Source organism: Stenella coeruleoalba (genome assembly GCF_951394435.1).
Source record: "Stenella coeruleoalba genome assembly, chromosome: 4".
NCBI lineage: Eukaryota > Metazoa > Chordata > Mammalia > Artiodactyla > Delphinidae > Stenella > Stenella coeruleoalba.
Genome location: NC_137149.1, coordinates 25,137,954 through 25,148,176, shown reverse-complemented (window position 1 = coordinate 25,148,176; position 10,223 = coordinate 25,137,954).

Genomic DNA, 10,223 nt, shown 5'->3' with positions numbered 1-10,223 from the left:
TAGCTCAATAAATATTAGGTGTTATGAAGACAATGATAATCATGTGATACCTTCCTAGAAGTAGAATTTCTGAGTCAAAGATAATGCATCATTGTTAGAACTTTTGATGCCTGTCAAGAAATTTCCCAGATTTTCCCAAAAGAGTACACAGATAGCTATCATATATCTGCATATGATATCTGTGTGTGTATATGTGTGTGTGTGTGTGTGTGTGTGTGTGTGTGTGTGTGTATTTTTTTTTCTCAGATCCAGAGTTCACAATCAAGTTTGACATGGAAATTATCAAAATTTATTTCAGAAGTTAAAAAACGAATACTCCTGGCACAGAACCTAGCTAAGTTTCTTGCTTAGTTCTTTATGTGTTATTTCAACTTGTTTATATCTTTGTGATGGTAAGCAATACAGGTAATCTTTGGATAGTTTTTTGTCTTATCCTCTACATCCATGCTAAGTAGCACATGTTATTATAACTTTATGATCTGTCTCAGTTGAAACGTACAAATAGCATATCAGTGTTGTCTTAATAGTCATATTTACTATATTTTTGAGATAAACACTTGCTTCTTTTTTTTAAGCTGCTTATCTTTAGAAATGTTTCTACTAGATGCTTGTTTCTGTTTTTTACTAATATATTAAATCTTTCTCTGCAGTATGTTTTGCACCTTTTTTCATAGTTTGTTACTTTACTTATCCTGATATTTTTCCCTTTCATTTCTTCTTCAAAGAAATTGTGTATGGTATGAATGTGTGTGTGTGTGTGTGTGTGTGTGTGTGTGTTCAGTCAAATCTATAGGTCTATAAATTTATTAAATTTTTGTTTCTACAGTTGACATAAAATGAACATTTAAAAATTTTAATTAGATATGTGTAGAGCATTAAATTATTATGAATTTGAAACTCAAAAACATTATCTTCTAACAGCCTTCTAACCTGATTTGGCTTCCCTATTAAGCTCCATAATTTCTGCAGTAACTCTATAATTAATACATATCACACACATAATAAATGTCAGACATTCTGATAAGTAATTTGTATGAATTCTTTACTTCATTATCACAAGGAATAAGTATTCTATTAATTGCTTGTTTTTCAAATTAGGCATAAAAAGTTTAAGTAGTACCCAGTTCCACAGATCTAGAGTTGGCAAGACTAGGTCTTCTTGCCCTCCTAACTGATCTACAAGATGACCTATTCTACACTACAGCACCCTGACACATTGGGAAACCAACATAAAAGTAGTAAAAGGTGAAGAAAGGGTGTAAGTACCAGGACTGTGGAGTTGGAAGAAGTCTTTGAGATAGTTTGGCTCAAATGTTTCACTTTCTCCATGAGTGGACTGAGGTGAGGACCAGAGTGATTAAATATCTTGCCTGATATGTCATCTAGATAAGGATTCCAAGAATTTAAATTAGGTTTATTGCATGTAGATATAAGATATATTGGGTTGAAGTTTTTGAATCTGGAATTAAAATATCTGGATATATTTAAAGTAATTGTATGACAATCTCTAGTTTTATTCTTTATGTTTATATACTTTTAATGTTAAAAATTGGCATTTTATCAATATTTGCTCAGGAATCTCTGTTACTGGCTCCTTTAAGGAAAGATACAAATAAGCTATCTAATATCTAAGATGATTATTAGCTTTATTAAGCATAGAAAATGATCGAGATATTTGTTTGCTGTATATTGTTACCTATACCTATGCTCTATGCTGTGCAATATATTTGTTCACATCTTTTCCCTCTGGCATTAGGTTTGTAAATAATATTAATACAAACATTTTCCATAGATAACTCTTACTTCCAGATAGCTTAGTGCATGCACACACAGTAGCAGGTTTATTTTTCTTTCTTCTTTTAGAATCAGTACCATGGCTGTCAGCAGAGCCTACTGGAGGCTTTAAGAGCATTCATTGCTTTTCAGAGCTGGAGGCAGAGAGAAAATATCAGCAAGGTCCTCAGCAGAACCGTTATTCTATATCTTTTTTATATACCTTGGTTCTCATATATATATGTACTTGTATAATATATACAAGTACAATAAAAGATGTACTTGTATATAAGTGCCCTCACGTAAATTTTTTTAAATCACATTCATTCATTCTATAAGAAGAAGGACTCAAGTCTTCATGAAGCTAGAACATTAAAAAGGTACAATGTGCTAAATGAAAGCAAAAGAGCTATGGACATTTAAAAAATGTATACACTTAATTGTATTTTTATGGCAATTCTTCACAATGAACATTTTTACTTCAAGCCAAAAGTAGGTGTGGAAAAGTCTGCAGAAGTTCCCTTTTCCTCCTCTTTGTTTTAAGTGAATGTGTCAAGAAGAATAACTAAGAGAGGGAATTTGAGGAGTTAATATGGCAATTTGATCAACAGGCATTATGCCAAAATAGCACTTTGTGTGAACAACTGAAGAAGAACCAATAAACTCAAACAACGGGGACAGCTGAAAGCCAAGGAAGGTAGAAATTTTATTTTGGAACATATAAACATGACATTGTTACTGGAGGAGCAGCAAGCCTAGCTGATTATGCTTTTGTGCAATCAGTAGATGTGGTGGTTTAATTTGAAGTAAAAGCACAAAGTCAGCCTGAGGTTAGCAGAGTGGATTTTAGGCTCTCTCCCAAGTTCTAATACTATGAATAAATGGTGTGTGCCAAGTGGGAGAAACAGCAAGGATAATGCCTTTAATAGACAGAAAAAAATATGTTTTTGAGATCACCTTCCCATGGAGAAAACGATCATTATTGGGAAGTGTCCATCTAAAACTACGATTCAAGATTAAATTTATGTAAAGTCTCTGAAGAAGGGGGAATTTATTTCTAAGGTCTCCAGCCTCCTCTGTGTAATTCTAAATGCCCTGAGGTGCTATACACTTGAATAAAAAAGAACATTTTTGTCACAGACAATTTGATACAGTTAATATGAGGTACCTAAGAGATGCGAAGGACAACTCAAAATGGAAAAAAGCAAGTACAAACTCAGGAGACATCCCCAACCTTACTTCAAGCTTGTGTCTCACGCCATCTCTCAGAGCCTCCTTATTCCCTACTGATGAGTAAAGACCATGGGAAGAGAATATTTTTTTTTGCATAATTATTCAAACCCTGGAAGAATAACTGTTAACAACATATTAAGAAATATGTGTAGCTTTTTTTACTATTTTAGTGTGAAGAATTTTGATGTTAGAAGTACTTTCACAAAAGCTAGTAACGTAAGAAGAGAAAAATGCAACATTAACTATTGTAGCCTTTTTTAAGATAAACTAGGTAAAATATTTGCTGTATATGTTGGAGGGTTTATATCCTTTATATAACAAAAGTGTTTATAACTTAACATAAGCAGGAACCCAACAGCAAGTAAGAAACAAAAATACACAGTTAATTTTTTTTTTTTTTTACCAAAAGAGAAAGGTAAATGAAGACTTATGGGTAATTAAAATAAGATGTTCCAAGTTAAGCACATTTTTAAACATGAGATTTTTTTTAAACATCAGATTGCCAACTCTGAAAGAACCTTTAATAACAAGATGTAGTGTTGATAAAAAAATCAAGTTTATAGGACAATATTAATAGCTCTCAGTAAATATGAAAATATCTCAATTATAGAAGATCACACAATTATAATTATACATGTTTGAAATTCAAATTTGTAATCTATTTCTATCTATCTATCTATCTATCTATCTATCTATCTATCTATCTATCTACCTAATGATCAGGATGGGTAAACATCATACTTTATGTTGACAATATTTACACCAAAATAATCAGTACACACTACAAATTAGGATCTCTCTCTCTCTCCTTCATCTATAGAGATGACTGTTAAATATTTATCAGCACATCACAGGATGGAATCCCATTATAATTGGTTTGGACACATCAGGATTTACCCCTGAGCAGTGAGTTATATGTGAGGGATACTATTAGTAAAGTCAAGGTTCTTAGCAATTTAAAATGGTAAATGAGTGTGAAATAGTCAGGATCTGCTATTGTATTACAAAAGTCAAGAACAGTGATAATTTCAATGTAAGTTCACACATTTGAATTATCATATTCAATTCTTGAGAATCCATTTTAAATGTTATACTGATTAACTAGGGGACTCAGTTGAAGAAAAAAAAAGATGCAGTGTCTGGAATCTGTGACACATAAATGATTATGCAAGGATATGTGAATGCTAAGAACGATACAGGAAAGTATCAAAGAGTATGTTCCTCAATACTCAAGGATCCATCTTTTGGAAAAGTGCTTTGGCCTTTTCTAAAGAGCAGGGTTGGAATGTGCACATACACATTCATGGAAACCAAGCTATGTTCTTGATAACTTAGGTGTGATTAACAGAATAATTATTATGGACTTGACTACTTCTAACTCATTAGAAATGTTTGGTTTTTTAAACATGTATAATTTAATAACCACTATCTCTTATTATATTTTTGAAGACATAATACCATCTTTAAATTAAATAAGAAAAAAGGCATAATTTAACTTCATAAATCTCTTTATAATCCTATCCTCAACTCCTGTAATGATTCACATTAATAATTCAATGCATGAGAAAATAATATTTACACTGTTATAAAAACACATTAGTCCCCACACTTTCTGGTGTAACCCAGTTCCATGTTTCCTATGACTGAATATTTTGCATATTAACACCAAGGAACATTGCAGGTTAGAAGCAAGCATATTTTTACATAGTGTTCCTGTCAGCACAGTGAGAGAAACAAAAATGCTTTAGTATAATCATTACTTCACAAAGAAACCAATGGCACATTCAGGACCAGGAAGGCAGTTCTTTACCCCAGCTTCTCATTAGCTTTTCCTTTGCATTCTCATAGCAGTAATAGCAAATGCTGATATCTGTTCTCCCTTGTTTTCAGTGTCTGTCACGCCACTTTTGTGAGAAAGTGAGGCAAATGAAAAGCACAAGCCATAAACATATAGTCTTGCTTCTTAACAAAATAACATCATAACTTCTACTTATTACCCACATTGTGCCATACAAATTGCTTACATTTTGACTAAGCAAAAATACATTTCCATTTATTTGTTTAAATCACAAGCAAAAGGCAAAACGTATATGATTTATAGAGGGGTAGTCAAAGCAGGCCATTTTAATTAAGAGAGTTTGGCATTTAGATAAGTTTTTACTTTGATAATATATTTCTTCCTCTGTTAATATATGCAAATAAGAAAATAAGGAAATATAGCTTTTTTCACCTTATCATTTTAAACCAAGTAACGGTATGAAAGTATTGATTCTAATTTGGAGCCACATGTGGGTCAGGGACAACAGAGTAAATACACTGTAACGTGTGCTGTTTACTCATAGTGGGTGAGTGCAAACAAGTGCTCTGCATTTCATTTTATGAGAAAATGGAAATTTTTACATAAAACGTATTTATGCTTTAATTCAACATCTAAGTAAGGAAATGTTGGAGTTAAGAATCAAAAGATCTAGAATCAAGTTCAGAATCTACAAAAGCATATGAGGACATCACTTCAACACACAAAATTCTCAGCTGCACTATGCAGAATGGAAAAAATATCTGTCTCACCTTTCTTTGAAGTTTGAATATCAAATGAGATATTATATACAATTCTAGTTTTAAAATATAAATGTGATATATAAATCAAAAGTCCTGTTATTATAACTCCTATATATATAAATACATATCTATATCTGTATTTTCTATACATATATAGAATATCTACCATGTTCTATATATACTATAGGATGTGAAATTTTTTTTCTTTTTTTTTGCCGTACGCGGGCCTCTCACTGTTGTGGCCTCTCCTGTTGCGGAGCACAGGCTCCGGACGCGCAGGCTCAGCGGCCATGGCTCACGGGCCCAGCCCCTCCGCGGCATGTGGTATCCTCCCGGACCGGGGCACGAACCCGCGTCCCCTGCATCGGCAGGCAGACTCTCAACCACTGCGCCACCAGGGAAGCCCCCTATGGGATGTAAATTTTGACTTAAATAATAATTATTGAAGATCAGCTTAATACTAAGGTGCTATCGTAACTCATTACCCTGCTGCTTAACCCTTTGACCAACCAGTGAGCAACATACTCTCTAAATATAGATGAGAAAACTGGAGCTCAGAGATGTGATATTATTTGTCAAAAACTAATAAACAATAAAGCAAAATTAAAATTTAATTTAGCAAATTATAGCTCTAGTACTCTTTGGTATGTATATGAGCAAACACAAGACAGCATTTTTACCTTAAGAGAGCTTCAATTCTACTTAAAGGAAAAAATATATGAAAAAAACGAATTAAATACCTAAAACAAGAATCTAAGACGTTTTGCTGTATTTTTCTTGTATAGAAATAAAAGATATAGAAGTTTTAAGGGAGAAGAGATTACTAGGAGCTGAAGAGGTCAGGGAAGACTAGAATCTGTGATTCAAAAGTATATTAGTATTTTTAATGGCAACATGAGGGCTAAGAGAGGATAGTTCAGGCAGAGGTAATGGGGGGGACCAAGAATTCAGAAGGACTGTGAGAGGAGGAAATTGTTCATAGATATGTTAGTATAAATTATAATTATTCTTCCACGTGCTTTCTCAAGTGCAACAATAGAAAGGAGATTGCAAAAGTGCACTTTAAAAATACTTCCTGGGCTTCCCTAGTGGCGCAGTGGTTGAGAGTCCGCCTGCTGATGAAGGGGACACGAGTTCGTGCCCTGATCTGGGAAGATCCCACATGCCGCGGAGCAGCTGGGCCTGTGAGTCATGGCCGCTGAGCCTGCGGGTCCGGAGCCTGTGCTCCGCAACGGGAGAGGCCACAACAGTGAGAGGCCCGCGTACCACCAAAAAAACCAAACCAAAACAAAAAACTTCCTGTGTAGGTAAAATTCTAGCTTATAATTAATTTCCCAAATTTACACTTCATAAAATTGGACGGAAATAAAAAGACCTAATAGTGACTTCCACTTACTTGCCTTACAGTCATTCCCTTTTTAAATTTATTTATTTTATTTATTTATTTTTGGCTGCACTGGGTCTTCATTGCTCCTCGAGGGCTTTCTCTAGTTGCGGTGAGCGGGGGCTGGACCAGGGTTCAAACTCACATCCCCTACATTGGCAGGAGGGCCTCTACCACTGCACCACCAGGGAAGCCCATCATTCCCCTTTCTATTTGCTTTTACACTTGATTCATACACACACATTCTTATGTATTTCAAAGACATTTTCTTAATAAATTCAGAATTACAATGAAAAGGCACAGTTGTTGCCACTGCATCATTTTCCCACTTTCATGCAGCCACTTTGCACAATTATTCCATTCCAAGGATCTTTCACATACTGACATTCAATACTACTATGGTCCTTGCACGCTAGTATGCTGTATGCAACAGCTAAATGCACATTTTGTATTTCATTCATTATTGTAAGGCAATAGTGGGAAACAACAGAGGACAAAGCCATTCGGGGAGAGGTTGATCAAAAAATAATTGATTTTTCATCATTATTTAAATCCTGGGCATACATTGAGAAAAGCAGTAATTGGGTCAATTTAAAAATGCTTACTTGTTAATTGGCTTGGGACTCGTGATCTTAATTTGCCCCCCTTTCCCTCTAGAATTTACAAGTTTGGAAATCATTCATTTTTGTGAATAAGGATTGATATTGATCATCAACAGTTACACTTAGGCCTGGCTTAGTCATCTATACAATGTGTTGAATAATATTTGCCTCGTACCTCACTTGTCCCCAGGCTCTGCTAATTAATAATTAATTATTAACACTAATAATTTTGAGTTACAGGTTAGAAATGCTATTTAGATATATTTTGAAAATTAATATGGGAAGGTTGGCATCCTATATTCTGAACTAAAAAAACCCAAAAAACAAAACAATAACAACAAAAAACACAGACACATTTACCAGGAAAGTATTGTCAATCCATATGGCCTAGAATTCTGGCCAGTAAAGTACTTTGATTGCAAAACATAACATATGTACTTAATATAACATAACACATAAATAAATAATATCCATATAATGCAAACTGCTTAAGATACATTGAGTGGATGGGGAACATACACTGAGGAATACCTTTCACTCTGCTTTTTCTTTATCTTTACACTGTATATGTTTTTTGCCCTCAGGGGAGGGTCTTTCGCATCTGCCCACAGCTTCCCTCCCTCCTTCTATGGGAGAGTGGCTTCTGAATTGCTTTTCAGAGGGTGCATATTATTAGATTACCTTTCCTCATTCTAACTCCCTGATATAAGGAAATTCCACCTATCATTATTATAATGAATCTCTGCTTTAAAAAAGAAAAAAAAATAGAGATGCCATTCACATTTAATAACTAAAAAGATATTTATCCCAAGTTTCAAAAAATGAAAAAAAATATATATAGTTCATTGTGAATATAAAAGAATATTAAAACTGTTTCCATTATACGTGTGATTGTTAATGGATAAAGATGTGAAAAAAAGGAATCAAACTGTTAAAAAGATTTTGTGTTACATATAATTCAGTTCTGTGTATCTGTTAAGAAATTAAGAACTTTGATTCTCAAAATAAAATTGAGATCTATTTTGTTAGGCTACTCTGACCACTGATAGGATACTATTTAGAATATTACTACTAGTTCTGGGACTGAGCAACCCAAGATTTATACAGAATTGGCAGTATTTGAAGGAAAGTAATAATGATGTCTATATTTTTAAATTTAATTTCTTCATAGGATGGCATAATCAATTACAGAAAAAGAACCAAAAAAAAAAAAGTAGTGTGACTTAAGTGCATTTAAGTACTTCTTTAAGTACATGAATGTTCATGGCCTATTGACTCTAAAACATGTACACCCAGGAGGAGTTTCAATATTGGTGTGAGAAGAAAATACAATATTAGAACTTTTATCACATTTATTTTGTCTTATCCAGTTATTCTTTCAATTATTATCTACATGTAAAATGTATATCATATGTTGATATAATAAATAGGTATATAATTTATAAATAAATAACTAAACGTTTATTTAAATGTAAGTTAATATTTAACCAGTTATAAAGTTAGGAGAGATCACTGCTATAGAAAATCTCCTTTACACACTACCCAGGGCACAGAAAACTCAAGGGAACTCTAGAAAATGTTAATTGTGCAGGAATTAAGCTGAATTTAATCAGTGAAAATGATGGATAAACCATTTACTTCTATGGAGAAAGAAGAGAGAGATGAACACTTCTTTAATTTTTAAATGATATCATAAATATGATTTCGTTATATATGATTTGGCAAATCACACACCATGAATATGATTTCATGATATATGAAAGCAAACCCTGATAGCCAAGAAAAGGTTAATTAAATATATGATGAGATTTTTCTGGTGAATTTTCTTTTTTTTCTTTTTTTTTGCGGTACACGGGCCTCTCACTGTTGTGGCCTCTCCCGTTGCGGAGCACAGGCTCTGCATGCGCAGGCTCAGCAGCCATGGCCCACAGGCCCAGCCGCTCCGTGGCATGTGGGGTCTTCCCGGACCGGGGCACGAACCTGTGTCTCCTGCATCAGCAGGCGGACTCTCAACCACTGCGCCACCAGGGAAGCCCTCTTCTTTTTTTTTAAGTAAGAAATTAGGCCAGTTTCATCTTTTTAAAATGACTTATTTGTGACAACGCCAGGTCCACTCATAGGAAAAAGGTAGGATAATTTATGAGGTTGCTTTGCACTTTCAAAAACCTTTTTTCTGTTTTAAAAATATGAATAGAATGCTGTTACTCAGTCTTAATTTGCTCTTCTTAGTTCTTTGAGTCTTTTTAAAAATCGATGTTTCTATGTCTATGTCTTCCTAGGTAAAGCTGAATAGTTCTTCCTATCAAGTGCTAGAATCTTGGCAGAATTAATTTACACTATTACCTTTGAGACCTGGAAAGAGTCATGAATAGGCTTGCTAAGGTTGAATTAGATTATTCCTAACTCATCAACTGATCATACTAATTATATTTAGCTTATATTTCTTCTATGAAGATTCTTATTTGCCAGTTTTTCTATATATTTTAGGAAGTTGTATTGATTATAGACATTATAGACAGGTCAAGCAAATGCATTCTACTGTACACTAGGAGTAGCTGCCCTCATTTACCACTGGGAAGTGGCTTCTGTAATCACAAAGAAACAGCTGACAGTTATAGGTATGGCCTTTATTACTTTAAAATGCTTAAAGCATAGACTGTTTAAAGAAAAAT